This window comes from Choloepus didactylus, chromosome 7 (assembly GCF_015220235.1).
Source record: "Choloepus didactylus isolate mChoDid1 chromosome 7, mChoDid1.pri, whole genome shotgun sequence".
Lineage (NCBI taxonomy): Eukaryota > Metazoa > Chordata > Mammalia > Pilosa > Megalonychidae > Choloepus > Choloepus didactylus.
This window is the reverse complement of record NC_051313.1, coordinates 70,893,749-70,899,944: the sequence shown is the minus strand read 5'-3', so window position 1 is coordinate 70,899,944 and position 6,196 is coordinate 70,893,749.

The following is a 6,196-nucleotide window of genomic DNA, read 5'->3' as shown; positions in this document are numbered from 1 at the left end:
CCAAACTAAGATAATCATGGTTAGATTGTTAGAGGATTTTTTTTTTACTACCTTTCTGCTTGTATTCACACTTCAGCTAAAGCAACATTCATTTTACACACAACTTTGAAGTGAGAAGAGGTTAATCACTATAAAGATTGGGAGGCAGAGTAGAAACCAGTATTTACTGAATACCTACTATGCAATATGCTATACATATTTTAATATATGACTTCTCACTTAAAAAAACTAAAAGAAAATTATAAAGACTGATAGTATAAAAGCACAAGAATTTATCAAATACCACTCTGGTCAGGCACCATGCTAGCCTCTAGAAATCCCATAAACCACAAACATACACTGAAAGGCTATGTATCAAATCTGACTTCTGTAGCAGATTTCAACCTCGTGTTCAGAAACAATGGCCCTACAAAACACACCTGAGCTGACCAGGACCCCCCGCCCCATGATTGGACAAACCAACCCTTGGTGGAAACCAGCAAAAGACCAACATGTGACCTGGTGCTGACTGCTCCCTTCAAAGCCAAGAGGGCCACAAAAAGTATAGACAGACACCATTTAGGGAAGGAAAAAGGAAAAATGAGAAGCCACCATGATAAGGACTTAAACTTAGAGTTCCACAGAGTATTTACTGCAAAAAGAGATCTGAAATCAAAACAGACTGTTTAAACTGGGGAGGCTGGTATTTTAGTTTCCTAAACAGCTGAAGCAAAATATCATGAAATGGGTTGGCTTAAACAATGGGAATTTATTAGCTTCTAGTTTTCACTCTGGGAAAATGTCCAAATCAAGTCATCTTCTAGGCGATGCTTTCCCCCCAGGACTGGCATTCTGGGACTGGCTGCTGGCGACCCTTGGTTCTTAGCTTATCACATGGCAAGGCACGTAGCGTTGTCTCCTGGTCTCTTTCTTCTCTTCTGGTTTCCCGTTCAGCTTCTTGCTTCCGTGGCTTTCTCTCTGTGTGTCTGAGTTTCCTTCACTTATAAAGGACTCCAGTAATAGGATTGAGACCCATCCTGATTGAGTTGGGCCACATCTTAACTGAAGTAACCTCTTCCAAAAGTCCTACTTACAATGGGTTCACATCCATAGGAATGGGTTAACTTTAAGAACATATTTTTCTGGGGTCCATACAGTTCCAAACCACCACAGCTGGCAATATTTATTCTTCTTCCTTGCTGTCCAGAGGAGTAAGGTAGGGATAGAAAGAGGAGAGCTTGGGTTTATGGGAACAATAGACAGACAATGAAGCTACCATTTCTTTGTGTAGGTGAGTAGTGTGTGGGTACCCTTCTAAATTGTGTGCTCTCATAGGGTAGAAATTGCATTTTATTCTCCTACTTTTCCCCCACCCTGTTAGAAATTAGCATGGATGTCCCTAATAGTTATACACAAGTGGCACTGAATGAATTAATCATAAGACTCAGAGGATTTCAGATGTTTTCTAATCCGTCATCCTGTTTTCAGAGAGATTCACATAATTCAGCACAGAAAGCTTTTTCTTTGGGATGTGGAGTATTTGTAGTAGTATTTGCTCTTGGCCAGTGTAAAGTGGGACACAGAACAGTTATTCTCCACCAGACTTATATTTCCTTTCCTTTTACTTCTTCCTTTCATTTTGCCTTGCAGACTATTTTTTTTAACTTGTTGATTACTAATAAATCTCTGCCCTTCCTTCCTTCACCCCTCATATCAGCTTACACTTTCAACTAAGAAAACATCAGTCTTATCAAACCATTTAGAGTAAATATTAGAGCAAAATAGCAAAAGAATTTTTTAATCAAAGAAAAACTTGCAAGGAGGTGAAATTCTCACTACCTGATTACATGAATTTTCAGAGAACTTTGTTTTTTTCTCCATATGAGAGAACCCTAGTAAGATTCCTTCATGCATCAAATTACCTGTTGAGTACTTGAATCCTTCTGATGTACTAGCACAATCAATTTCGTATATTGATCAAATTACACACCATATTCCAGCTTGACCAAGCTTTTCCAGCTTGACCAAGTTTTGATTTGCTTTTGTTCTCTTCAGTTTCATTTATTATTATTATTTTTTTTCTTTTTCCTTTCAAGATAAGGAAGAGCCTTCCCCAATTTTATGTTCTGTAGGGACATTTATTTGGAATGAAATGAGTGACTTGTAATAAGAGCTTAATGCTCTAAATAGGAGAGTGTGCCAAACTGCTTAACTGAATGCAGAAATTTGGTTGGGATTCCAGAATTACTTCTGAGTCAAAGCCCTGGAAAGTCTGAGCCATTTCTTATCTTTAATTTATGGTACTTTGCTAAGGACAGCTCTGAACTGAGTTCTCACAAGGTTAGGATTTCAGCTTAGAAAGTTGTGCATCACAGAACAGACTTCAAGACAAAACTCATGTTGCATTCTTTTTCTGAGTTGTGGCATCTGTTTCCTTCAGCTAAAAACTCCCCCATTTAGGTGTATCCAATCCTGATTAAAAGAGCTGCCTGCAAAAGCAGACTAAGATAAAGCAGTGACTCCTGGGATTTCTGAGCTCTTTCATTTCCTTCTTTTTTATTTTGGCCTCATAAAATAGTGTTTGTGGTCTCCCACCAGAAATGATCTGAACATTTCAGCATCCTGACTTGCACACTTAAAAGATGCATATATCTCCAAGTTTAGAGTAAACTATCCTGATGTAGAATAATGCTTTTCTTTAGATTTTTCCAAGTTTTGAACATTTTACAGTTTTAAGTAGAGATCATTATAAAATGAGTTTCCCTGACAGATCATTTGTGCCTGGACCAACTGAGCTAAGTCTTACAGGGAACCAGATGATAACCAAAGTGGCTTTTGGACATTGTGGGCACTATGACTTCATTCCCAGCATTCAGTACATTGGGTGAAGCAGCTGTGCATTGTTTGTGCAACAGTAGTGGTCCTGGCAAGAAATAGATGGCACACTCAGATTGGTCCTTTGAGGAGAGATTGACAGACTATTTATGAAGGTGAGAGCAGTATAAGGAAACCATAAGTTCCCCAAAGCTAGTCATAGCAGGGAGGGGAGGAGTGATTGGTGCCACCCTGGGCCTGAAGGGACAGGGTATATGACAGTTACTAGAACCTGGAGACAGAGGCCTATGGAGAGTGCTGCTGACAATGGCTTGGCCTACAGCAGCAGCCCATAGTGAGTTCCTCCTGGAGCTCCACACCAGGTCCAGAGGGTAAGGGAGCCTGTGGATGTAGGTCAGACTCTTGAGAAACTACAAGGTGGAGACTGGATCTGAAGGAGCAAACAGAAGAGAAACAAAAACAGTTGGGATTGATCTCTCAATTCCACAGAGAGGGTCACTGTTAACCCATAGCCATCTCTATGTGAATTAGGAAAAAAAAATTGTCCTCTCTGGGTAGCACAGACCCTTAGGTACATAGGACTATGCTTCTGTGAGAGTTGTAAAACAAAACAAAACAAAACCTTCCTTCCTCCAGGAAATACAGTCTCATGCCAGAGTGTACAGCTTGAAAAGCAGAGTGTGAGCTAGATTCAAGCTGATAATGACCACCTTGGTAGGCATCTTCCCAAGACTATAAGATGGCCTTACCAGGAGCGGACCCTGTTTGATCTGAACCAATTGAAATAATGCTATTCTCCTTGTCAGAGTTATTGGTACAATGATGGATACAGAGTCCAGGCCAAAGTCAATCAGGATCTGACTATCCTTTGGTAATAGCAACTGGTTCAAGGGCAGGTATGTGTCTGAGGCTGGTCTGATCAGAATGAAACTCAGGACTTTTCATTGATGGCTGCTCAAGAAGTTCTTTCTTCCCCTCTGGAAATGAACGAGGAAGCATGTGTCCCTTCCTGGGAGTTTCTGGCATTTATCATAAGAGAAGCAAGCCTAAGAATGAGCCTGATGCCTAGAAGAGCACAACATGGAAAGAATCATCTACAACTCTGATCATATCACGAATGTCCACGTCATCACACCAAAGCCATAATAACCTGTCTAAAACAAAATCTGGCAAGCATCCTCCCATTTGCAACCCTCAAAGTTTCCCTGTGACTTACAGAATAAAGAGCCAAGCTTCCAAGAATAGCTTAAGAAGTCCTTTTAACCTGGCATCAGCCTATCATTGCCAGTGATAGGCATCAGCCTATCATTGCCTAATACACCAGTCTTGGAATTTATTCAGCAATACCAAAATGCCTATAGTTTCCCATCCATATGGAACTTTCTCAAGCCTTGGCTGTTAACTGTGTCTGAAATACTCTTCTGGCCTCTCCGCTCTGGCAGTCATTAGTACTTTATTCTACACTTTCAGATATTCTCTTCCTGGGTACATGGTAGGATTGCTCTCCCTACTCCCATTAAATTAGCCGTGACCATCTGACTTACTCTGGCCAATGAAAAGTGAGTAAAAGTGAAATGTGTCATATCCAAGCAGAAACTTTTAGGGGTAGATGTATGATTTTCCATTTTCCTTCCTCTTGCTATGGCAATTAGCAACATTCCATATGGTAGAGGCTCTGTCAGCCTCAGTCCCTGAGTGAGGACAATGTCCTGTGATGACCACGAGGCATGAGAAAGATATAAAGCTGTGTTATTTTAAGGCCCTAAGATTTAAAAAAAAAAAAGATAGGGATTTACTTTTCTCACATGACATTTGGAGATAGAATGCCCAGGGCTGGCGCAGTATTGAAACAATGTCATCCAAAACTAAGGCTCCTTTTGTCTTTGCTCTGCTGTTCTTCACGTCGAAGTAGGGCCTCTGACCTTGGGCATACTACCGTGAAACTTTTCCAAGACTCACTTTCCCTATCTTGAAAAAATGGTGCTAACCCACTCTGTAACTGCAGTGTAGTGGTAAGGCTTCAACTAAAATCTGTTATAAGATAATGTGTAGCACAGAGAGTGGCACTTATTACAACAAGGGTGAATTCCAGGACTGCAGCAGTAGCTGCAGGAGCACTAGGCTTCATAGTGACGATGGAGTGGAAGGTGTGAAGGTGGAAAGAAGGGATCCTCTCTTAACCCATGTTCTTCAGTCTTTTAAACTCCTAAGATTTTTGAGATACTTATTACTGCAGCCTATTTGCACCTAGCCTGATAGGACAGGTCCCGGACTCTATTCTAATCAATTTATCTGACTAATTCTTACTTATGTTTTAGAATTTACTTGTTTATTACCTTCTCTCAGGAAGTTTTCCTTGAATTTCTAGGGTACCAAGTTCTTCCACATATCTGTGCTCACAGCTCATCATCCTCTCTACTACCTTATATTGAAATTAACTCTTTATATGCAAATTGCCTCTATCAAGCTGAACTCCTTGATAGAAGAATAAAATGATGATTGACATGGTGTCATCTTCATTTCTTTATCCCTAGTGTATAGCACAGTATCTGTTTGGCATACAGTCGTTGCTCCATAAATGTTTACTCGATTGATTCAAATTAAGGTAGTCTAGGTTTTTTTTTTAAAAAGCTAATGCTATATTTTATTTAACTATTTGCTTTGAAACAGACAGAAAACTGAGATTAATTCAAAGGAATGGTAACCTTTAAACCTTCTGCTGCATTGGTTAAGTGACATTAGGCAACCTAGCAGCTCTGTGTTCCAGTTTCCTCAACTGTAAAATGAGGATAATAACACTACCTACCTCTTAGGGCTGCTGTAGGATTAAAGGAGTTAATTTACATAAAATGCTGTAAATGATAAGTATTTAGCTCTTTGTTTAATAAAGTATGCCTGTTTACATGGTTGTTATTTTGATATAACTATATTAGTTACTTGATTTCCATCTCTTTCCATTGTGCATTTGATTCATGTACATAATTCATATGTCCTTCAGAAAAGTTCAAGCTAACCAATACTTCGCCCAAATATCTCTTTATCAAAATGTCAGCATCATAATTGGCATTTTGGGGACAGGAAATGTCCAGAATAAAAAAGAACAGAGCACAGGCACTGTGGCCAGGTTTCCACTACATTGAGTTGTCAGTGTTTCCTCATGTGATTAACGCCTCAGCTTCAATTTCCTCAACTGTAATATAGAGATAGTAATATGTATAGTTTCTCTTGAAGATTAAAGGATATAATATGCATAAAGAGTTTAACATTGTATATAGAACACAATATTATACAATATGCGATTTTCATTTCTAGGGTTATCATGGTTATCATTCTGACTCTGAGGAAAGGCTGTCATTGCAGGACTTGACTAGGTTGTAACTTT